Source organism: Bidens hawaiensis, unplaced genomic scaffold (genome assembly GCF_021521415.1).
Source record: "Bidens hawaiensis isolate Kalapana, Puna unplaced genomic scaffold, B.hawaiensis_p1.1 tig00038480_1, whole genome shotgun sequence".
In the NCBI taxonomy this organism is placed as follows: Eukaryota; Viridiplantae; Streptophyta; class Magnoliopsida; order Asterales; family Asteraceae; genus Bidens; species Bidens hawaiensis.
In genome coordinates, this window is record NW_027496745.1 from 138,004 (window position 1) to 164,050 (window position 26,047).

The 26,047-nt window shown below is 40.1% G+C and overlaps 3 pseudogenes; all 3 read left to right on the top strand.

Moving 5' to 3' along the window:
- The first annotated feature begins 390 nt into the window (after window positions 1–390).
- LOC143590344 (copper transporter 6 pseudogene) lies at window positions 391–801 on the top strand (annotated as a pseudogene).
- A 4,592-nt stretch (window positions 802–5,393) lies between these two features.
- LOC143590335 (ribulose bisphosphate carboxylase small subunit, chloroplastic 4 pseudogene) lies at window positions 5,394–6,075 on the top strand (annotated as a pseudogene).
- An 18,901-nt stretch (window positions 6,076–24,976) lies between these two features.
- On the top strand, window positions 24,977–25,726 carry LOC143590336 (ribulose bisphosphate carboxylase small subunit, chloroplastic 4 pseudogene; annotated as a pseudogene).
- Window positions 25,727–26,047: the final 321 nt, after the last annotated feature.

The window sequence follows — 26,047 nt, forward strand, 5'->3', positions numbered from 1 at the left end:
TCCTAACCACAACGCGCGGGTTGAATGCTACTAGTTGTACTAATTATACGACCATTGGAATTAATCAAGAGACATGTCTTTGATTGAATTTAAATATACTTAAGTCTCAATGTACAGATCATTGTACTAATTATACTATCATTGTACTATCAAAGGAAATTGCATTGTTCATGCCGTCTCTTTGTATAGTGGGTATAATAAATATTAGACAAAAAAATGTAACACAGTAGAATGTTGTTGCATGACGTCTCTTTGTATTACGTGTCATTCTTGTCATTAATTGTTTATTTGTTTTTCTTTCCAATATAAACCCACATGGGTTTTCTCTCCATCTAAACAACATACCTACAAAACAAGCCCAACAAGTATCAAGAAGTTTAAGGTAACATAATGTCTCATGACATGCATATGCCCATGCCTATGCCTAATCACACCATGAATGACATGAGCATGATGCACATGACCTTCTTTTGGGGCAAAGATGTAGTCATGTTATTCAATGACTGGCCTAATGGCAAGTTAGGCATGTACATTTTGGCTTTAGTTATTGTCTTTATTGTCTCCGTTGCAATCGAGTTTCTCGCTGACTTCCCTGCTATCAAGACAAAAGCAAGTCCGATTGTTAGTGGGTTGGTTCAGGCTTTGGTTTATGGACTCCGCATGGCTCTTGCATACCTTGTAATGTTGTCTGTGATGTCCTACAATATTGGTGTTTTTATTTTTGTGGTGGTGGGACATGCTTTCGGGTATTTTCTAGTGAAGTATCGGGCTGCTTTGAAAGCCAAAAATGATTTGTTATAGTTGCTTACGATGAATTCGACTTTTTAATAAGCACTTGTTTGTACAAATTAATGATGCACTTTGTGATTATTATGGTGCATAGGTTTGTAAGCATCTTTATTTTTCTTTTTTGTGAAATTATGATATATTAAAGGGTGCCTCTATGTTCTTGGCAAATAGGTCTAAATGATTTTTTTGCCTGATGTTTTATAACTTGTATCTGCTAATTCAGTTGATACTTAATTGGGTAATTATGCGTTGATGCCATGCTATTTTGGGTTTTTTTCTAACAACTTGATTGATGCAAGATTTTCAATTATTTTACTTAGTTTCTTATTGATAAAATAAACCCGCCGTTCCAATTTTTCTTTTTTTTTCTTTATTTCTTTTTTTTGCGCTTTTGCTTTTTCAAAATTGGCGTTTTTAATAGCCTTTTTCAGGTTTGGTGTAAAAGTTAGTTTGATTTCTCACAACCGAATGATTTTAATGTTGTTATAAATTCTAGAAGTAACGTTAAAACTTAATACTGTGTTACCATTGACCTATTGGTCTACATCTGTGTGGACCACCTTCTACACCCGTTTCAAGAAGCGAACCGCCTTGGGAGCTAGGGATACAAATGTGTCGAAGGCAAATGGAATGAACACGTGCTGATTCTCCAAACACGCTGCCTCATGCTTAGCAACCTTCCTAGATTCCGCTCTCAAGACCGCCTGTCCCGGTACGAAGCCACTGTCTCTCAGCCCCACCAACGGGGACACCCTAGTGAGGTCAACACACACATGCTTACCCCCTGCCCAGCCAAACACAAGAACGTCTGCAGGATGCAGGGTAGATCTTCCCTCTCGTGGATCAGTTAGAAAGTTAACAGGTGCCTCTTTTTTGGCTGAGATCCTGGCACTCCTAAGCACATCCCATAAGACATCTCTAACCCAGTCATGACGATACTTGAATCCTATCAATTTCTTACAGTGAAGGGCATGCTCACCAAATCTATCCAAACAAGCTTTTTTTACAAATGAGACATGATTCATCTGGGCATGCTCACCAAATTTATTTATTATTATTATTATTATTATTATTTGAAATAATGGTATATCCAGCCTACTTGATAGCCCACTAAGTTACAAGAGGTATCCCAACCAAGCCCAAAAATCTGTTTTGCCACATTAAAGTCCACATAAGGGCATCAATGCCCATGTACTTAGTGAGTCCACGATGACATCATGTCCACGACTGGAGTAAGGAATCTAGGATTATATTCTCAACTTTATGAAATAGAATCATGGGATAGCAAAGCCATAATCCATATTCCATATGAGAGAAAAGAAAAGTGATGCCTATCATATTTAATTATTTTAAATAGATATAGGGTTTTAATCAAATACAAACAAAATTAACGTACTAATTGTGAGAATCAAGTAGAGTAATTATATATACATGTAGTATAATTATGTAATTACATCATAGAGTTTTATGTAATTACCTTAATTGATTATTACAATTAGCACGTTAATTTCATTTGTACATTAACTTTCTCCTTTAAACATAATCAAGAAAATATAAAAACATTTTTCCACAAACCTGTAGCTAGTGGTTATTTAGTTTAACAACATACAATCTTACATGAAACGTAATACAGTAACTGTGTTTTCGTTCAATGGAAGTCATATTGTTTACAATTTAATGAGGTTAAATAATTTTACAATGAATCATAATCTAATCATAATTATTTGGTGCTTCAAAATTATAATATTTGATCAATGAATTTCTCATTATTTACTATATGTTAAGAACTTAAATAGTTTGTTAATTTAGTTATAAAATGACAACCAATTAAGCGGGACTAAGGTAGCATCTTAGTTTTATATTTATCTTAAGAAGAAAACATATTAAAATCATTTAAACTCATTAAATTGGAAAATTAACTTGCATTAAGCATCCTTTATATCAATTGAATCGGTTTAATTATTGGCTGCAATCCGATTTAAAATGTTATCCTGATGACATGTTTCTAAAACTTGGTGCAATGCTAACTTGAAGAACACGAATGGTTATACAAAAAATATAAGAGCGGTATGTGAGATCTCAAGTGGTGGTTATTGTGAAGATCTAAATTTCAACGGGTAATCTAGTTTTCTTGGAGTCTAGGTGTATTATATATTTATCTTATGTTTAAGATAAAGATTATTAATTTAATATTTACATTTATAATTAACCGTGTCCTTGTTTGAGTAGAAGTAGGATTTGGGTATTAAATAAACCCATCAATATTTTTCGTTTTAGTTTGTATTTCGTTCTCGTTTATTATTAAAAAAAAGAGTCGCATACTTTTTATCCAAATAAGATTTGATTTATTGATTCACTTGATTGAATAAGTTTGTAGACACATGTGAGTGTGTCTAGACAACCATTCTGATCTAGCTTCCGAACAACATTCTAGAATACTTTAAATGAATAAGCTAGAGATCTTTGGTTTCCTTTGACCCGGAACTAGAAGACCACTTCTAAACACCAGCTACATACTTAACTTCTAAGTGTGTGTGTGTGCGTGTGCTAGAGCAAGTCAAGGATGCATCACACACTTAGGGTTCCCACTAGTTCATTTGTCTAAGGAAATAATATTTAAGAAGTGTTTTTCCTTATGTACCACTTTAATGTTTGCTACTTCTATGTGAGACAAGTGTGAGGGAAAAAGAGACCGATCGAGGTAGCTAGAGTCGATCGATTGGCATGTACCAAATTAGTACATGTGGAGTTGTGGACATTTTTTCTATTAGTACTTGTGTTTGTCTTACCAGTTTAAGCTAGTAACTGGATTTACATAATTCAGTCCTAGTTTTATTTTGTGTAAACGCATTTCATTTAATTAATTAATTGTTTTGTTTTTTATTTTTTTATTTTTTGTTTGTAACGATTTTTTTTGGAAAAAAGAAAAGGCGAAAGCAAGTTTTAGCCTTTCATTTTTTATCTTCTTTCTCGACCAATCAATGCAATCGACTTTTATAGAAATAATGGCATATAACGACAACTGATGGTAAGGACCTTTAACAACATTATCACACGATAAATAATTTAAAATTAAATAAACAAATGCTTGTACGTCTAAAATATATTTTACACTTTCAACAAGTTAATCTTATATATAATCCTTATAAAAAGAGGAGACAAATCAGGTAATGGGTTAAACAGATTCAACGATCATACTAGGTTGAGTTAAAAAAATGGATTATTAGCAAATTGATCGAGTTTAAGTAAAATAGAGTGTTTTAGATGTTTTAGATAGTATAATTGATTAGGGTCAAAATTGGATTTGATAAAAATGGATTCGATTTCAAAATGGTAGTGATGACGGTTGAAGGTGGCAGGGAAGGTGGGTGGTGGCGGCAATAACATGATAAACAATGATCGTTGATGATGCTACCCATTTTAAATCAACAAGTTTTATAAGAACGGATGTTTGTATAATTTAAGTAGACTTACTTTGTTTCGTTTCTATAATTTATATAGACCCAAATGATCATATGAATTTTTTGCAAAATTCTACTAACTCTTTGAAAATAGGTATTGTTTTCCACCCTAGTTTATATCGAAAAATAAGATTGCCCTCTAGATATTAATTCCATTATTGCTTTCAGTATTTTTGTAAAATTACAATACAAATATAGCTCTCGAACTTAGAATGTCAAGCTTTAACCATTATTTTAAGTTATTGGATCACAAGACTAACCACTCAACCACCATCTCATAATGTGTTTGGAGTCTAAATAGGACTTCCAATAAGAAGGGTTTCAATTTTTTCAAATATACGATTTGAAGACCTATTGATTCTAAAAACAAAAACTGTTGATCGTTCGGACCTTTCAATTCATAGACGTAGATCTCGGACGACAAAACCGTGCACTAACAAACACCCCCTCGTTTTGAGCTCTTTGTCTTTAAATTACTTGAAGCGCTTTGTCTGCCAATCTCGACAACTATGAATCCCGAACTCGTGACATCCACGTATGACACGCCGGAACTGCATAGCTCGGTTGTAGTCTTCGTGGCGCTCTATCAAAATCTTGTTCTTGAACAACATGTCATTGTCTGTTTCAGATAAGTTAACGAGCCACATTGGGTCGATAACTCTAATAAAACTGGTCTTCAAGCCTTTACCCAGAACAATGACGACCTCGCCAGTACGATTATCATAGTATCATCAGTTAAAAGTTACGTGAAACCGATATTTTTTAATGCAATAATGTACACACAATGACACAAAGATAAAGATGTCAAATTTAATCAAAGGGCATTAATGTGATGGTTAGTGTTACCTGCCCCAAGCAAATACATACCCCACCCTAATAAAACTAAAAAAGAAAAGAGAAAAAAAAAAGAAAAAAAGATGTCGTCACAATGTCACATGATCGGATGGCCTTCCATAAAACTTAGGTTTATCTTCATCTATCCAAATGGTTCACTATTGTGTGGCTATCATGCAAGTATTATCATGAACTATAGGCATCCATCGGCCACAATTGCACGACCACTTATAACTTATCTACTAGATTGATTTTGGCCCCTTTGATGCAAATTGCTAACCTCCTCAAACCATTATATATCCACCACTCAACATTTGGTTTCAAACCCAAACAGTAAGATGGCTTCAATTACCTCAACCACCATGGCCACTGCAGCCGTCCCAACCCAAGCCACCATGGTGGCTCCATTCACCGGGCTCAGGTCCACCGCCGCTTTCCCCGCCACCAAGAAGGCGGAAAACGACTTCTCTTCCCTCCCAAGCAACGGCGGAAGAGTGCAATGCATGCAAGTGTGGCCTCCAATTGGAAAGAAGAAATACGAGACTCTTTCATACCTTCCACCTCTAACCCCGCTCCAATTGTCGAAAGAAGTTGACTACCTTCTCCGCAACAAGTGGGTTCCTTGTTTGGAATTTGAGTTGGAACACGGGTACGTCTACCGTGAGAACCACAGGTCACCTGGGTACTATGACGGCAGATACTGGACCATGTGGAAGTTGCCCATGTTTGGGTGCACTGACTCCGCTCAGGTGTTGAAGGAGGTAGAGGAGTGCGTGAAGGAGTACCCAACAGCATGGGTCCGTATCATTGGATTCGACAACGTTCGTCAAGTCCAATGTATCAGTTTCATCGCACACAAGCCATATGAAAGTTAAGCAAGATATATATGTACTTTTTTTGTATTAGCATCATAACTTGTGTTGTGATGTATGATTTCTAAATTTATGTAACTGTATCTGTGCTTGAATTTGTAAAACATGTTTCGTAATTATATTTGATTTTTTCTGCATTTCTTTGATTTGAAATTATCTGAATATATATGTTTTCTTTATTATTTTCGTTGGAAATGTGTAGAAAAGTAAAATAAAAAATTACCTTTTTTGTCGTAAATGTGTTGCAACATACAAAAGTGGATTTATAAAGATGACATTTCGTCGCAAAAGTGTTGTAAATCAAGAAAACAAATGAATAAGAACTAATATTTGATGGAAATGTGTAAAAAGGAAATTAAATAAAACTAAATAATAAAATAATATCATTTAAACAACGAAAATATAATAATTGTGTTGATAATTATAATTGCAATAATAATAGCTAGTAATAGATACCACCGCTTATGAGGGGGGTGGGGGTGGGGGGTTGTTGAAGGATGTTGGTGAGAATGTGTTCCTTACTTTTTATATCAAAAGATTAATTTAGACTTTGTACCGCTTAAACCTAATCGGTAATAACCAAATGATGGTTGGTTATTTTGTATATATTTTAGCTAGTTAATTGTTTAGTTTGAATTGTTTATTACACGAACTTCGATACTTCATGTTTGTTGTATTTCAGGTGACACATGATTAAAGTAGATGATTTGGACTTGTACGAGCACGAAATGAAGACTCGGGATGACCGACACGCGACTCAAGGCAAAAAATGAAGTTTGCTCGCCGCGCTACGCGACGAGGTGGAAGACAGTCCATCGCGATAGACTTGATTTAATGAACTTTGATGTTTTGGTCCATTGCGCTATGAGATGGACCAGGGAAGACCCCATCGCGATATGCGATGGGTGCCAGAGTCGTGAAATTAAGGGTTTTTATATATTATAATATTTTAACGACCCTAATTTCATCAACGACATTCCATAGCAGTTTCCAAATCTTAAGAGACCATTTCCATCCTTTTGAATCATCGGGAGATCATTCGTATGGCTTATATCATCATACATGAAGACCTTTCGATGTCGAGGTGTGACTAATATCCTTGAATCATACTCGGGATGTAGAGTATTGTACATTTGACAATTTTTCTCATGTGTTTATGAACAACTAATTGTAATTGTCAGTTATTAAACTATGAGTATTGATGTTTGGTATTATTATGCATTCAGTCGATTTAGGTTTATTTCGAGCAGAACGATTAGTTTGCTAGTTGATGTGATACTTGCCGATAGGGTTGTTCTGATTAGTTTGAATAAGACGAAGCATACAACTGCCCTTAGTAGAGTCACACTGGCATGGACCGTTTGATAACTAGTGTCGTGTGTTATCGATTGTTGATGCATGAGGTTTAACTAGTTAACCAACTTGATTTGATTTATTGACAATTAATCTGTTAAATTATATGAGATAACAATTTTTGTTACATGCTTGAACCCTGGTTGCGATTTGTGTTTGTTAATTGCTTGAACTTTGTTTAATTTGCTAGTTTGATATTAAAACTAATTCTTTGCTAGTGTGATCAACACTTTATAGCTACTTCATAGTATTAGGAATTGATTGTATGTTACACTGACCATATACTCCTTATGGATACGATACCTGACTTACCATAGCCACTCAGTTTAATTAGGTTTTTGCATGACTTGAACGACAATCATCAACAACTAACACGGTTAACTAAACTTATCTAGAGTCAAAAGTTAATTTTAGTTTTAACAAGTTAAATAAAAAGAAATTAAAATACAATTAAACTTATTTAAAAGATAGAAAGAAAAAAAACTTATTAAAGTGATAACTTTATTTAATTTTAGGTTTAGAATTCTTAATCATTTAAATAAAAACAATTATTAAAAAACTTACTAAAATGCATACAAGTTTGGCCTCCACTTGGAAACAAGAAATACGAGACTCTTGCATACCTTCCACCTTTAACCCCGATCCAATTGGCGAAAGAAGTTGACTACCTTCTCCGCAACAAGTGGGTTCCTTAATTGGAATTTGAGTTAAACATGGGTACGTCTACCGTGAGAACCACAAATCACCTGGGTACTATAACAACGAATACTAGACTGTGTGGAAGTTGCCCATTTTTGGGTGCACTGACTCCGCCCAGGTGTTGAAGGAGGCACATGAGCGCGTGAAGGAGTGCCAACAAGCATTGGTTCAAATAATTGGATTCAACAACGCCCGTCAAGTTCAATGTATCAGTTTCATCGCACACAAGGCATATGAAATATAAGCAAGATATACATATACTTTTTTGTATTAGCATCACAAACTTGTGTTGTGATGCATGGTTTCTAAATTTATGTTATTGTATCTGTGTTTGAATTTGTAAAACATGATTTGTAATTATATTGATTTTTTTTCATGCATTTATTTGATTTGAAATCATCTATGTTTTCTTTATTATCTTCGTTGGAAATGTGTAGAAAGTAAAATATATTTACCTTTTTGTCGTAAATGTGTAGCAACATACAAAAGTGGATTTATAAAGATGACATGTCGTCGCAAAAGTGTTGTCAATCAAGAAAACAAATAAATAAGAAAACTAATATTGAATGGAAATTTGTTAAAAGGAAATTAAATAAAAACAAAGAATAAAATAAGAACATTTAAATAACAAAAATATAATAATTGTGTTGATACTTTTAATTGTCATAATAATAGCTAGTAAAAGATACCGCAACTTATGACGAGGTTTGTTGAAAAACGCTGGTGAGAATGTATTCGTTACTTTTTACATCAAAGATTAATTTAGAATTTGTATCGCTTAAACCTAATCGGCAACAAAAATAAGCAACTATCACAGTTAACTAAACATATCTAGAGTTAAAAGTTAGTTTTAGTTATAACTAGTATTTACACCCTCGCGTTGCGGGGGTATTGGAGAAGAGTGGGAGTAAAATCATTTATTTACAAATCCACTTCACTCGAAAACATGGAGTCGTCACCATCACACCTTTTATGAACTATTAAGGAAAACAAATGAAAAGTACATGTAAAAACATTGAACCATGCACGATATTTATTCATGTTGATGATGGATATTAACAAAACAATACGCAGAACACAACATTCTTTACTGACAACAAAACAACCTAGAATTTGAAAAATAACATAAAGGAACACAAAATAATAAATTTATTAAAGTTTATAGACTCTAGTTTAACTCTTGTAAAGTTTAGGGACAACAAAATAAATTTGATTAAAACTAACATGTGTTTATTTGAAAAATTTTGTTATAAATTAAAAAGAATAAAAAAAAATCTAACAAACAACCATTGTAAGAATTGAACTCAAGTGGTTTGTTTAACAACCCAACAAATTTACAACCACAACAACTATATTATTTGGTTAATAACTTCAGTGTGTATGTATATATATATATATATTGAATAACTGTTTTGAAAAACAAACATTAATAAATTTAAAGTTAGTGGATGCAGAGACGGACCTAGGCTCGCCCATCTTAAACTTTTTTTTAGTGTTGTTTGTATATGAAAATTCTGATCGCCCCTGTTAAAATTGATGTTAAGTCTCGGCGTTGCCCCCATGAAAAAAATTTTTGAGTCCGCCACTGAGTGGAAGTGTGTTTGAACATCTAAACTTTCAAATGTACAACATTTGATGCAGGTTTTACAACCATTAAAGTCAAGCATCTCTCAAAATTATATATATATATATATATATATATATATATATATATATATAGGGGATGGATCTTGTGAGAAGTGATATTACAGCGAGAAGTGCGAGAAGTGAAGGTATAACTCCATTAATCCCTAATTTCACTCCCTTTCATATGATGTTACATACATATATGTAGGTTGGTTTTATTTATGTCTTAATTACACATTCAAACCTACCTACAAACATATAAATGTACCGAGCCACATTCAAACCTATGTACCTACACACATACAAATATACATACACATATACAAACATAGGTACCTACACAACGCACCTACACATAAGAAATGGAGTGAAATTAGGGATTAATGGAGTTACACATTCACTTCTCGCTGTAAAAAAACTTCTGAAATGATCCAATACCCACACACACACACACACACATACTAGTTTTTATCCCCGGTATTACGAATGTTGTTTTATATTATTTGTTTTTAATATTTATTTATTTTTTGAATTTTTATTTTTTTATTGAATGAAAGTTAATAATATACATATGGTTTGATGATAAATTGTTTCACAAATAAATGAGATGTTATAACCTGGTTTAAAAGCTTTATGAGTTTGATGAGACCCAAAACCCGTTTATTTTTTTTACTATAAAATTGATTTTTTAATTATAAATAACATATATCTTTTTTTAAATAAATCAGATATTAATTTTTAGTATATCCCTACTTTAAAGGATTTTTATATCAAATATTTGAGAGATTAGTTTTTAATTTAATGAGATGTTATAACCAGTTTAAGAAATAGCTAGGTTTGATGAGACCCATACCAATGAATTCGGGTCAAATGCATGAGAAGCCTCCATTTAAAAATCAAACAAATCTGGTGACTCCAAAAAAAGGGGAGCGACCACATCGCGACACGCAGGATTTTTATGGTTTCGTTTATATTATAGGTCTATTGGTTTTAAGTACTCTCAACTTTGACCCATTGGTAGATATCACTCCCAACTTACGAAATGTTCTCCAACACTCCCAACTTTTAACATATTTTCTTCTGGCACTCCCGGGGTAACGAGACACTAACTTCGTTAGTGTTTGAGGGTAAAAAATGTCATTTTTCAAAGTTCAAGGATTAAAAACAAAATTATTTTTAATTATATATTTTAAAAGCTGAAGCAATACGACGGCACCGATTCCTCCAAATCCATATACATCGTGGTCAAGGGCCGCATCTTCGACATCACCACCGGCAGATCCTTCTACGGCCCAGACGGCTCCTACGACATCTTCGCTGGCAAAGACGCCACCAGAGCCCTGGCCTAGATGAGCAAGAACGAAGAAGATGTTATCGGATCACTCGATGAACTCACTGAAAAAGAGATCGGTGTTCTCGATGACTGGGAGAAGAAGTTCGAAGCTAAGTATCCGGTTGTTGGAACTCTTGTTGGTTAACTGATCAGGTTTGTATAATGATGATTATGAATAATCGATTGTATGAATCGAAACGTGAAGAAACACTAACCGGACCCCGGGCAGATTACTGGTAACCTGGGGGTTGGAGAGATGTTTCCCACGAGGGGTTAGACCCTTGGAAGATGGTTCTTCTGATAACCTGCAAAACAGACACCGTGAGCTCGTCACTGAGAAGGGGGGGGGGGGGTTCCTCCTTGTGACCACCCTCCGGCGTGAGAATCAGACTAGATTGCTCTTTAAATATAAAAGTATATTAAGAGATTGCTAGAGCAGATATCAGGTATAATATGATGATAATGTAGTAAGATATGTTGTGTTTAGATAATCATACCATTTGGGGTATTTATAGCCGAAGGTAGGTTTCCAAGGAGGTATGGCCGGCTGCAACAGTGTTCCTGTTCATCAACAGTAGCCTACGCACGTGCCCTGCTGGTAGTTGGTGGGTAGGCAGCGGCTGATAGCGACCAGGCCTGCTGTATACTATTCCCTTTCCACTAACTGCCGGCTACGCACGTGGTATGACAGTAGTTGGTGAGTAGGCAGCGGCTTAATAGTGATACAGTACAGGAGCATGCTGCTCGCCATACTGTATCAGTGAGCTGTCGTATCCCTGATCAGATCTTTCGCCCATACCTCGTCAGGTACAGTAAAAGGTCCTTCAGTATACAGACTGGCTTATTTGGGCGGGAGTATTCCCCCTCCCGCCTCTGTGCGGGATTGCTCCCGGCTTTGCTCATTCCTTCAGGTGACACTGAATGATCGAGAGCTAAGTACCTAGTGCGTGTAGCCATGCTGTGCGGGTGGCCTTCCCTCATGGCTTGTATCCGAGGCTGCGGGAACAGGCGGAGTCCTTCACCATGGGAGGCATTTCCTGCGGGACCAGCTTGCATACTGCGCGTAAGGACGTCACGTCTCTGAGCATGGTTGGTCCTGCGGATCCAGTTGGTCTCTGCGCAGACGTCCCTGTTTAAGGTGAGTCTTGCGGGTCCAACTGGGCTCTGCTGGGACCTACCTCTTCAAGTCCCCCCAGTCCAATGTTCTTCTCATGCGTGTTTAATAAAGTGAGGTGAACTTTTGGACTTAAGCAAAGGGTTTTGAAAAGGGTTTTGTAAGGTTTTCCATGGGAAGTCCTTGTCACTTGCAGAAATGCCCGAGTTTCCTGCTTGGTCTTTGGGTATGATGCGGGTAGGTCTGTAACCTCCTCGCAAGTCAGGAGCATTGAGTCCCAGTTGTGTGGATTCTCCATGAGGTTTTGGTAGTTTTGAACATAGTGATCAATTATGTTAAAACCACCAATTCCATCCTGGAACTTCAAACAACGTAGTTCTCAACGTTCCCGCTATGCGGGGATGTTATTTCCGTTTCCGCAAGCATTGCCCAGAAGATCCTTCCTGGTTTCAATTCCCAGCGGAGCGCTAGGTATGTGAAGGGTTTTGCCTTAACACTGTACCAGCGCTCGTCTTACGGTTACTTTACTTCCAAGGTATTCCTAGCGTCAATTCCCTGCAGGTGCTAGGTATGTGAAGGGTTTTGCCTTTACACTGTACCCGCACCTGTCTTATAGTTACTTGGTTGCCGAGGAATATTTGGCTTCAATTCCCTGCGGGTGCTAGGTATGTGAAGGGTTTTGCCTTTACACTGTACCCGCATCCGTCTAACGGTTACTTGTTCGCCAAGGTTTACTTGGCTTCAATTCCCTGCGGGTGCTAGGTATGTGAAGGGTTTTGCCTTTACACTGTACCCGCATCCGTCTAACGGTTACTTGTTCGCCAAGGTTTACTTGGCTTCAATTCCCTGCGGGTGCTAGGTATGTGAAGGGTTTTGCCTTTACACTGTACCCGCATCCGTCTAACGGTTACTTGTTCGCCAAGGTTTACTTGGCTTCAATTCCCTGCGGGTGCTAGGTATGTGAAGGGTTTTGCCTTTACACTGTACCCGCATCCGTCTAACGGTTACTTGTTTGCCAAGGGGTAAGGGGTATTTTCCCGCTTACTTTTTAATTTTTTTTAAATTTTGAATTTTGAAATTCGAAGAGTTGGTGGAAAGATAAGAACAGTCCAAACCTCTGAAACGTCGTGCGACGGTTTCTTCTGACTGTGTCAGGACGTGCAGGAAGTTATGGTGACGTGACAGAACATGGTCATTCCAGACGCTTTTCCTGGCGCGTGGGCACGATTTTTCGGGCGCGTGGCCGCGAAATTACTGGCACACGTCCTGTCAACAGCTGTTGCCAGCCTGCTTTTTGCCACGTGTCATAGTTTCATTGCACCTTCGATTTCTCTCTCCTCCGCATTAAATTCACCGCATTAATTGCGATTAGTATATAAAGGGGGAGAGGCCCCTTTGTAATCCACACTTTCACCTCTCTTCTTCTTCTTCTTAGTGATTTCCGGCAAATACTCCCCTTTTTCAGGCAAGCATTTTCCCGAAATCACTCTTCTTTCTGCAAAAATGTCTTCTCATGATGCTGAAGCTGTAGCCGACGATAGGAGTACTGCTGGCGAGTGCCAGTGTGCTCTACCTCTCGATCAGTACCAGTACATAGTCAGGAAGTTCATGCTCGAGTCTCTCGAGCCTGAGTTTCCTGAATCCCACCAGACTGTGTACGATGCCCCCAGTGGCAAGATCGGGGTATATGCTGCATTCTTTGTTTATGGGAACCTTAGGTTTCCATTGACAAAGTTTATGTATCGTGTCCTGGAGAGGCACGGTGTGCACCTGACCGAGGTGCATCCGATGGCGATTGCCAAGGTCCGGCACTTCGAGTGGGTGTGCCGGATTCTGGGTATTGAGCCCTACGTGGACCGCCTGATGACCTTCTATACTTGGAGGTGCGTCCAGGGGTGGTACACCCTGACAACCCGTATTAAGGGTTTGAAGATCTGCGTGACCGAGCGCAGTCTCCGATCGTGGAAGCGGGAGTTCTTCTACATCTCTGCCCGCGCCATCCCCATTGCTATGAAGTTCAAGAAGGGTCAAGCGCTTCCGAGCCTTCATGCTTCCAGTTACCAGGAGGCGGAATGGTTCGCGAAGATATCCCGGGTCCAATCTCCGGTTTACCGGTTTGCGGAGTCCGGGATGGTGCTGCTGGGGATGAGCCGGGTATGGAAGGATGCGTCCCGGTTTCCCATCCTTCTTGAATATGGTTTGAACTCTATTCCTTATGGTATGTCTTGTCTTTCTTGCTGATATTAGTTTATTTTCTAACTGTTTCTTTTCTTTCAGAGGGGAATAATTTGGAGTCGCTCCTGTTCCCGCGGGAAGCTGACAGTCCCGTGCGGGTGGGCACTCGTGCTCTGGACGACAATGAGTTGCCCATCCTGGAGCAAACGGCGGATAGGTTTGTGGAGGTCTATCCGCCGGGCCAAGAGATCCTGAGCCACCGGCGGCCAGGTAAGGAGATATTCTATCCTGAACCCCTCAATGCTGTACCCGTTGCTGGAAATCCTTACATCCTGTCTTCTTCTGAGGAATCCGCAGATGGTCCTCCCCTTGTGCGGAAGAAGAAGGCTGCTGCCGGCGTGAAGGGGAAGGAGAAGGCCTCCACAGCTGATCCAGTGGTTCTCTCTGACTCGGAGTCAGATAGTGAAGAGGTGGCGGGGAAGCCCGGTGGTGAGAAGAGCACTGCTCCGGAGGCTACGACCGTTACCTCCGGAGAACCAACGAAGACGACGGTGACCGGTACCAAGAGGCCGGCTCCATCGAGTTCCTCCCCGCCCGTCCGTACGTTCAGGGTCAAGAGAACCCGTAAGTACAATCATAATGTCTTTGCAGATTTCACTATAAATTTAACACTTTCTTCTTTGTGCAGGCGTGGGTGTTGACGCATTCCGGGGTGAACCGCAGGGGAGTATCTCCCCGCCAATGACGGTAGGCTCGGTCAGCCTTCCTGAGGCGTCGACCCAGGCGCCTGCGCCTGCATCCGCTGGTCCAGTTGCTCATTCCTTTGAGCCAACTGTTCCGGCAGTGATGACGTCACCGCCGGCTGTGAGTGCGATTTTTACAGCATCCTTCACAGAGCCGGCGGTTACTGCTGCTGCTTATAAGGCGGTGACCACGGCGGCGACCACATCGGCGACCACTGCGGCTGCCACCATGCCCGCGCCACCGGCACCGATGGCCGGACCATCAGGTACGCGCAGGGCTTCACGCCGATCTTTGCCACCTTCCCGTCTGCCTGACCTGTTGGATGGATTTCCTTTAGGTTCAGGTGATGGGTTTGGCGGCTATCGGCCTGTCATTGACCCTACAGGTGCTTAGGGTTCCTTTCTTTTTCCCTTATGTTTTTCATCATCTTTTCCTTACTGCTTTTGTTTCTTTTGCAGTGTCGGATTCCAATGAAGTGTATGTTCCTCGATGGAACATACGCCGAGGAACAACCCTTCGCACACCCGTGGAGTGCGTGGACTGGGCTCGCCACGCTGCTCCTCCGGGTGCGTTGGGGGAAGCCATGGTTAGCTACCAGGAGGGTAGGCTAACTAATGAGCTTCGGGTTCTCCAGGCCCGGATGCAGCCGCGCGTCGAGCTGCTTTGTCGTGAAAACGACAAGTTGAAAGCAGCTCACGCCAAGGACATATCTGAGGCGCGTGCTCTTCGGGAGGAGAACCAACAGCTGGCGGCAGCTGCCGCCGACAAGGAGAAGGCCTTCAAGGCCCTCGAGGTTGAAGTTCAGGCGCGACTCGAGGCCCGCTCCAAGGCTGCCCAAGCTGTGAATGAACAGCTTCGGCTGGCCAGGGAGACTGCGCGAAACGCAACCGAGAGGGCTGCCAAGGCTGAAGCCGTTGCTGAGCCTTTGCGTGTGGAGAATGAGGAGCTCAAGGCCAAATTAGAGGCTCTCCAACGCGCTCATGATGCCTTGGCCATGGAAGATGCCAAGAAACTCCAGGAAATCTTGGACCAAAGGGGGGTGCTTGACCAGACCCAGCGGAAGCTTAAGGGCGTCGAAGAGGCTGCCGCAAAGGAAGTTTTACTTGCCAACCTTAACAAGAGCGAAGCCGAACGCGCCCATAACGAAGCTCAAGCTGCCCTCCAATGGCTTCTTCGAGAAGCGTTGCCTCAGGTATGTTTAGATTTATCTTCCCGCTTTCCTTTTGTAAGGAAAGGTTCTAATACTTGGTGTTTTCTTTGTAGGTTGTGCGTCGGGTCTTTTCAGAGACCTCTTACGATGATGCTATGACCGCAGCCCTCAACGCTTCTCATGAGGATGGGGAAAAGGCCGGCTTCTTGCTTGGTCTAGGGTTTGTTGAGAAAGGCGTCCCGCCTTCCAACTTTCCTTTGTTCAATGTGGATACTGAAGCCATTTATGACCAAGCATTGAACCAATACGCCGCCTTCCCGCATCCAGTGGTGGAGAAGGTGGACGAAGTAGCTGCTGCTGATGATGGGTTAGCTGTCCTCAAAGCGTTCCTCGAACCACCCCGTTCTTCTGACGGAGCGGGTCCAAGTGGAAGCGGCCCTGAAGCTTGATCCTGAAGATCCCTTCCCATTGCTAAGACTTGTATAGTTTTTTATTTTTTCTTTTAGGCGGGTAGTTACCCGGCCATTCTTGTAATATATTCTTGAAATATTAATCTTTTTGCGTATAAGATTGTTATTTCCTTCTTTGGGTTCCTTGCTTTATAAACTTATGACTTGCATACTTAGTTTAAATTAGCAATTTTCCAAGTGTTTAGAATAAGAACCTTTGAACGTGGTTGATAGTGGGTTAAAGTTTCGCTTCTTCATTCGTGATTGTGCGGGTAGAACCGTCACTTGCACTTGGTGAGATGGCTAAACTTTAACTTTTATCTAACCTGCGTGTAGGTTTTTCTTACTTTTTGAGGATAAGTTAACCTTTGAACGTGGTTGATAATAGGTGTGAAGTTTTGCTTCCTCTTTCGTGGTTGTGCGGGTAGAACCGTCACTTGCACTTAGTAGGATGGCAAAACTTTACCCATACCTGACCTGCGTGTAGGTTTTTCTTACCTTTTGAGGATAAGTTAACCTTTGAACGTGATTGATAATAGGTGTGAAGTTTTGCTTCCTCTTTCGTGATTGTGCGGGTAGAACCGTCACTTGCACTTAGTAGGATGGCAAAACTTTACCCTTATCTGACCTGCGTGTAGGTTTTTCTTACCTTTCGAGGATAAGTTAACCTTTGAACGTGGTTGATAATAGGTGTGGAGTTTTGCTTCCTCTTTCGTGATTGTGCGGGTAGAACCGTCACTTGCACTTAGTAGGATGGCAAAACTTTACCCTTACCTGACCTGCGTGAAGGTTTGCCACGTTATTGGGTTCGTGCGGGTAAGACCGCCTTCCCACGCAACGACTTCACGTAATGTGAATGCCGTCACCAGTGTTGGATAGTTTTAACCGTTCGACGTGCGGTTGTTGATAGGTTATTATTCAGTTTCGTTAATGATTCATGCGGATAGACCGGCACTTTCATTTTTGGGTGCTGAACTTTTTCCCCTTCAACTGACCTGCGTGAAGGTTTGTCACGTTATTGGGTTCGTGCGGGTAGGACCGCCTTCCCATGCAATGACTTCACGTAATTATGCGGTGAAAACCGGCATATTAGTGTCCAGAAAAGTAATGTAAAATCATCAGCTTCGATATTCTTAAAAGAGAATCATTTCCATTAGAAGTGGCTCTTGGCCTTTTCTTTACAAATTGGAATTGATTTACATGCAAACTGTGTAAATGAGCTCCCTTCCTTGTTGGGACGGGAGTGCCATCGAGCCGATACGCACCTGGTTCGGGATCTCGTTCTTTACGCAGCATGTAGTCTCGATTTTGAAGCTGGAATTGATTCGTGTTTTCCCCAGCTGGGGTTGTATACGCACCCGCTTGCTCAGCCTTTATTACGCCACGAGGTGCGCGAGCGTCCCATCTCTGACAAATGCTTCGACCATATCTTTTACATCTATGCATTCTTCAGTGTTGTGGCCCTTTGTCTTGTGAAAGTCACAGTATTTGCTCCGATCTGCATCGTGACGATGTCGGATTATTGGAGGTTTTGGCCATGGGAGCTCTTCAGTGGCGAATATCTCAGTGACGCTTTTGGTGAGTGGCGTCCATCTGGAGTTCCGGTGCGACTGTACATTATCCCTTCCGCCCAACCGATTTTGCAAGCCGGATGAGGTGTCAAAGTTTACCCTTGACTGCCAGATGCCTAGCTTTCGTTTTTTATTTAGTCGGGCGGTGAGGACGTTGTCTTCTCTCGTCTTCTGGGTGTAGAGGTTTGTGCTCTGTGGGAGATCTCTACCCAGTTGCTTCTCTGTTTCCGCATAGCGTTTTGCTACTGTCATGATGCCATCCCATGTGGATGGCATGCCATCTTTACCCGTTAGGGTGCGGATGAGCTCTGGGTCATGTGCGCCCTGGATGAATGCAGCGCGAACAAGATCTTCACTGATATTGCCCAAACTTAGCTTCTTTGAGTTGAAGCGAGTGATGAAGTTTGGCAGAGATTCGTCTTCCTCTCGTATGCATTTGAGGATTGTCCATTGCTCCTCGGTATACTTCCGTTGCTGGCTGAAGTGTTGGCTAAACTTCTGTTGGAAGTCTGCCCAGTCGTAGATGTGGTTGACCGGTAGACGATCGAACCATGCTCTAGCAGCCCCAACCAGCGTCATTTGGAACATGTAACACCACGTGGGTTCCGTCCAATTGCTGACGGTTGCCCCCGCTATGAACCTGTTCAAATGATCGTCTGGATCAGATATACCGTCGTATGTGCCTATGTTGGGCATTTGTTTGGCACTCTTTGGGGCGATTGCTTCAGCAATGTCCCTTGCAAATTTGGACGTTCCTGCATTTGCAACGTTTGGTCTGAACGTTTTGGAGAAGTCTCGTGGACTTCCACCTGTGCTTTTTGGTTTGAAGGCTTGTCCAAAATGCCTTTTCGGTTGGGATTCTGTTTCTTTACGCTTCCCTTTTGCCCTATGGCTAGGGTTCGCGTCGGAGTCGGATTCCTCCGAGTCATCCTCCCAGTATTCGAATTCGTCGGCCTGTTGCACGGAACGCAAGCGTTCGTCCAACTCAGCCTGGAATTCCTTTTGTCGTGCCTCCGCCCATGCCTTAACTTCATCGAGAGTCTGGCGGGGGATTCTTCGTTTCTCAAACTGGGTATCGGTGGATCCCAGTAGGCGATCATTTACTGCACTTGCCCCAGCTTTGGTAAGTGGGGTAGTGTTCGTAAGATTTACTTCACTTGCCCCGGTTTCGGTAGCCGGGGTAGTGTTTGTAAAAACTGTGTTGCCGGTGTTCATCCCAGTAGCTGGGGTTGTGGTTACCGGAATTTGTCTAACCATCTTTGTAAAAGTTTGAAAAAACTGGAGAAAATTGTAGTTCTAGCTTTATGCACGGATGGCGCCAATGAAGAAACACTAACCGGACCCCGGGCAGATTACTGGTAACCTGGGGGTTGGAGAGATGTTTCCCACGAGGGGTTAGACCCTTGGAAGATGGTTCTTCTGATAACCTGCAAAACAGACACCGTGAGCTCGTCACTGAGAAGGGGGGGGTTCCTCCTTGTGACCACCCTCCGGCGTGAGAATCAGACTAGATTGCTCTTTAAATATAAAAGTATATTAAGAGATTGCTAGAGCAGATATCAGGTATAATATGATGATAATGTAGTAAGATATGTTGTGTTTAGATAATCATACCATTTGGGGTATTTATAGCCGAAGGTAGGTTTCCAAGGAGGTATGGCCGGCTGCAACAGTGTTCCTGTTCATCAACAGTAGCCTACGCACGTGCCCTGCTGGTAGTTGGTGGGTAGGCAGCGGCTGATAGCGACCAGGCCTGCTGTATACTATTCCCTTTCCACCAACTGCCGGCTACGCACGTGGTATGACAGTAGTTGGTGAGTAGGCAGCGGCTTAATAGTGATACAGTACAGGAGCATGCTGCTCGCCATACTGTATCAGTGAGCTGTCGTATCCCTGATCAGATCTTTCGCCCATACCTCGTCAGGTACAGTAAAAGGTCCTTCAGTATACAGACTGGCTTATTTGGGCGGGAGTATTCCCCCTCCCGCCTCTGTGCGGGATTGCTCCCGGCTTTGCTCATTCCTTCAGGTGACACTGAATGATCGAGAGCTAAGTACCTAGTGCGTGTAGCCATGCTGTGCGGGTGGCCTTCCCTCATGGCTTGTATCCGAGGCTGCGGGAACAGGCGGAGTCCTTCACCATGGGAGGCATTTCCTGCGGGACCAGCTTGCATACTGCGCGTAAGGACGTCACGTCTCTGAGCATGGTTGGTCCTGCGGATCCAGTTGGTCTCTGCGCAGACGTCCCTGTTTAAGGTGAGTCTTGCGGGTCCAACTGGGCTCTGCTGGGACCTACCTCTTCAAAACGTGTTTGGGAGTTGTGTGTTGGTGTTTGGTTTTTGTTGTTGAATTGTGTGTTTGGATAAGTCGTTGTTGGAAGTTTATGGGCTTGTTTTTATTTAAAAAGCTTGTTTTAACACATGGTGAGATGAAATTAAAATTTTGTTTTAAATTCTTGAACTTTGAAAAATGACATTTTTTACTCCGAAATATTAACGAAGTTAGTGTCTTGTTACCACGGGAGTGCCAGAAGAAAATATGTTAAAAGTTGGTAGTGTTGGAGAAAATTTCGTAAGTTGGGAGTGATATCTACCAATGGGTCATACTTGAGAGTATTTAAAACCAATATCCATATTATATATATATATAGATAAAGGATAGAATACGAAAATCCCTTATCATACAATAGGTACGCGAGTTTCCACACCATCGATTTCAAAAAACACGCGACCGTCCACTACTTCACTGCTCTGATCCTCTACTCCCATTAACTATAATCCACTACTCCCATCGATTCCGTCTACCTTCATCTTCACCGTCCAAAGATTGCATCCACCATCGCGACCGTCGACGGTACCGTCGTGAACACCATCTTTCTCGTCGCGCCTTTTTCACAGGCCAGTTGATAAAATTGACCAATTGAAATTGAAATTGTTGAACTAATTGATCAATTAAACTTTGAAATTGGTCCAATTAATCATCAATTTGAAGTTTCAATTGATCAATTTTGAGTTTTGAGTTATGGGTTTTAACTGAAGGTTTAAAGTTTTAAGCGCCATTTGCAGAAACCTAGTTGCAGACGTTCCATATTTTGTTCATATGATCGAATCGATGATCAAATCGACAGTCGATTGATAATTGTTTGATAATTACGAGATTATATGAAGTGATTTCAGTGTTCAATTTCATGTTACAGGTGTTTGATTTTTTTTGTTAGTTTCAAAGTTCTGTTTAGAAGTTCAGAACTTCTAAACCTTTTTGAACACCCAGAACTTCTTAGAACATTTAAAGATGTTCATTTATTTTTTGAACACCCAGAACTTTTTTGAACGTATTAGAATGTTTAAAGGTATTCATTTTTTTGTCAAAACGTTAAAGATGTTCTTTTTTTGTCAGAACGTTTAAAGGTCTTCAGTTTTGTTTCAGAACGTTTAAACATAATATTTTGAACCCTAATTAGAGCTAGAATGAGTGCATTATTTCTGTAATTCCATAATCGATTGATGTTTTTGTTAGAACTTCTAAACCTTTTTGTTATAACTTCTAAAGTTTTGGTACAAAACTTCTAAACTTGAGCGTTTAAAGGTGTTCGTTTTTTGTCAGAACATTTAAATGTACACTTTCTTCATTTTTGTTTAGCATCCAAAATAAGTTGCAACTTTAAAATTGAATGCTCTAATTTGTATGATTAGGCGAAAAATTGAAGAACAAACAACAATCGTTTGTTTAATTGTAAAAAAAATTGATCGCTTGTGTTTGAAGTTTATTCGCATGTAACGAACATTTTTAGGTTTAGATAACTCAATTTAGTTTGATGTCTATATGTAGATTAGTTTGATATGGATCGACGATTGAATTATATTGATATGGATGGACGTCTAATGAATCAATTGATGAATTCGATCGTAGAATTAGATTTAGGTTATTTACGATTATGCCATCACGTAAAAATTAAATCGACATTTATAAAGTTCGCGTACCTAATGTACGATAACTGATTATTATACAATAACCCACCCCTATATATATAACTTAAATAAAAAGAATTTAAATACAATTAAATTTATTTGAAAGATAGAAAGAAAATAAAAAGACTTACTAAAGTGATAACTATAATTAAATTTAGGTTTAGAAATGTTAATCATTTAAATAAAAACAGTTATTAAATTTCAGCGACGATAACTCTATTTTGAAGGTGAAAACATATATTGTTTAAAGAAAATGAATTATCAAAGTTTAGTGGTATATAATAACCAAATATTATTGTTGAAAATATGCGTAGAGAATCATAGGTTTTCAAGCAGTGCAGAAAGAACACAAATTAAGACAGAATTACAGAAATTGTCTTTTATGTTTTTTTATGTTTGTATCAAATTTCAGTGGTTGTTCTTTATCTTTAAAAGTAACATAATTTGTATTTTACGTTTCGAAATGTCTCAGTGTTTGTTCTTTTAGCCTAACCCAGTTAGTTTTTCTCATTAAGTTAGGTCATGTGCGTTGCACATCAGGGCAAATTCGTCAATTCACATACTTAATTATAAACATTCTAATAAAAAAACCCCAACCCAATACAACCCACCCCCGTCTTCGAAGGAGGATCTCATATATTATGGGTCAAAGAGTTTTTTCATATATGACGGGTATTATTCAAAGGATGATCTCATACAGTGGAGATGATTTGAGTGAAGTGAATGACTCAAATCGTTAAAAAAAATAAACTTTTGAATATTAAAGCCCAAACGGAATCATCATGACCTCATCCTATCCCACCCTAAATAAAACCAAAAAACTACAAGCCAAAACAAAAATAAAGCATGACCTTCCATACAACTTGTGGTTATCTTTATCTATCTAATGATTCTCTTGTGTGCTCGTTACACTATGTGTATTCAGAACGCCTTATCACTAGGCACTTTGCGTCATGTGGTATTCCCGTTATTAGTTTAGAGTTTTGAAAAAAGTGGCGTAGTGATCAAAACACCATAACTCTCCTATTATAATTACATTTATTCTTCTCTCTCCTCTTTCCACACACAATTTTATCAAAAATCATGACATCTTCGTGTTTTGTAGAAAACGCTCCCCCAAAACGCCACCCCCAAAACGCCTAGGGGGCGGTGTTCCCCGGCGTTATGGAGGAAAACGCCTGGATACCGCCACCACTACGGGTGGTCTTATGCATGTATTATCAGGGGCGAAGGTTAGTGAGGGCTGGTTCCCCCCCCTCCCCCGGTTTTTTGCGTAATAGTGTAAATTTATCTGTTTCCGTCCGGAATTTTTATACACAGTGTAAATTTAGCCGTTTTCGGCCAAAAAATTGAGCCCGCCCCCTCCGTTTTTTTGAAATTCTTTATACATTATGAGCCCGGTCCCCCTGATCTCTTAGTTCAAGCTTCGCCACTGTGTATTATCAGAGTTTCTCTTTTAATTTGAACAAAATGAAAAACAAAAAATAAAAGTTCTGTTTTTTTCCCAACGGTGACTTTCACAGTTAAGTTATCTCACTGCGCGAACACATCGCGGCCCACCACCCCACTCAGGCCAACTATGTTGACATGATCGTGATCCACGCTGGTAGGGGTGTGCACGGTTCGGTTATTAGCATTAACCCAACCCGATTGGTTATCGGTTCGATTAATTTCGGTTAATTTCAGTTAATAACCTCTAAAATTTTGCTTAAAAATACATGAAATGAATACATAACTACATGAAATGAATGTATAAATATATAAAATTGAGATATTAGTACATGAAATGGAGATGTAAATATATGAAAATGACAATATTAAACTATTAATACATATATATAATACATGAAATAGAGGGACTAAAGCTTGAAAATATAAAAAAAAATAAAGAGTTCGGTTCGGTTTGGTTAATTTCGGTTAATTCAGTTTTCGGTTATATCAGTTCGGTTTCGTCGGTTTTCGGTTCGGTTTCGGTTAACGATTCGGTTATTGCTCACCCCTACACGCTGGCATCCGAGTTTGGCTTGGCGTTCCCGGTAAAACCCAGTTGACTCACTTCGCCCGAAAGCACACGACAGGTTTTATGCATCTATGTTTTTTATAGAAATTTTAATAAGAGTTATTTGAATCAGATCGAATTTAAAACCAGACTCAGATTAGACCACACCCCGATTTTTTTGCACCTCTAGTTATCCGTTGCAACCCATGGAGTCACAGCCCCAATAGTGACTTTTTAAAGCCACGAAGCAAAGTACAACCTAAATAGCAAATGCTCAATGTGCAACCATGGCACAAAACTACTTGACACCCTAGCGATGAATATACCGCAGTGTTGCAAATACGTCACATAGTCAGATGCCCTCAGATATAGGCCGCTAGAAAATAGAAACATGTTATAGTGTCGTAAATTGCAACACAACACGAAACACCACTAGTGTAGATTGCTTTGTACTGCGTCGCGTTAGTCACTAAAAGTCATATTTAGGAACAACATATATATGATTTAATCTGAGAACATTAAACTTTAGTGGGATTTAATGTAAATCCCCTTTACTACTCATATATCGAAAAAAAAGAAAAAAGGAACATCTAGTAGTCACATAGTCGCATATGGCCTCACTTCTCATCTTAATCTATCCAGCTATCCTAATGGTTCACTCTTGGGTGGCCATTATGCATGTATTATCATGAATCATAGGCACCCATCGGTCAAACCGGCACCACCACATGTCTCACGGATTGATTTTGCCTCTTGAATGCAAATCCCCTTTACTATTCATATATGTATATATATATATATTTAGGCACCTATAAATCAAACAGCCAAAGCAACTCAATTAAGTATCAAACATAGAAAGTAAAATGGCTTCACTTTCCTCAGCCACCATGACCACCGCAGCCGTTCCAACTCAAGCCACCATGGTGGCCCCGTTCACCGGGCTCAGGTCCACCGCCGCTTTCCCTGCCACCAAGAAGGCGGAAAACGACTTCTCTTCCCTCCCAAGCAACGGTGGAAGAGTGCAATGCATGCAAGTGTGGCCTCCAATTGGAAAGAAGAAATACGAGACTCTTTCATACCTTCCACCTCTAACCCCGCTCCAATTGTCGAAAGAAGTTGACTACCTTCTCCGCAACAAGTGGGTTCCTTGTTTGGAATTTGAGTTGGAACACGGGTACGTCTACCGTGAGAACCACAGGTCACCTGGGTACTATGACGGCAGATACTGGACCATGTGGAAGTTGCCCATGTTTGGGTGCACTGACTCCGCTCAGGTGTTGAAGGAGGTAGAGGAGTGCGTGAAGGAGTATCCAACAGCATGGGTCCGTATCATTGGATTCGACAACGTCCGTCAAGTTCAATGTATCAGTTTCATCGCACACAAGCCTTATGAAAAGTAAGCAAGAAATATATGCATGTATCTTTTTTGTACTTGTATTCCAAATTTTATAAAGTGAGCTCGAGGATAATAAGGAAAGAAAGACTACCCAATGCCTTTCAAGTATAATAGTCTTTTAGGCATCCATTTCTCGATCCATGTTGAAGCTATATATTCCTTTTTGTATGAACTTTTACATTTATTTTCCTTCAGTGTACGTTATGGATTTCTTTTTCTTATGTTCACTGTTATAAACCCTAATCATTTATACAAAACTTAAGAAGACTACAATTCAGGGGTGTAAATGTGTCTAGTGTAACATCCCATTTCAGATTCGTTGTCCGGCCAACTAATAGTAGCTAAACAATTATACCTTCTGTTGGCCATATACTTTGCCCAATTATACCATATTCATTACGAATGACATTCAAGACAAATAATATCCCAGATGGACTATCCAAGTTTGATATCTAATTCTCCACTAATATATACAACTTGTTCTATGAGTGGTCAGGTTACATATTGATATCACA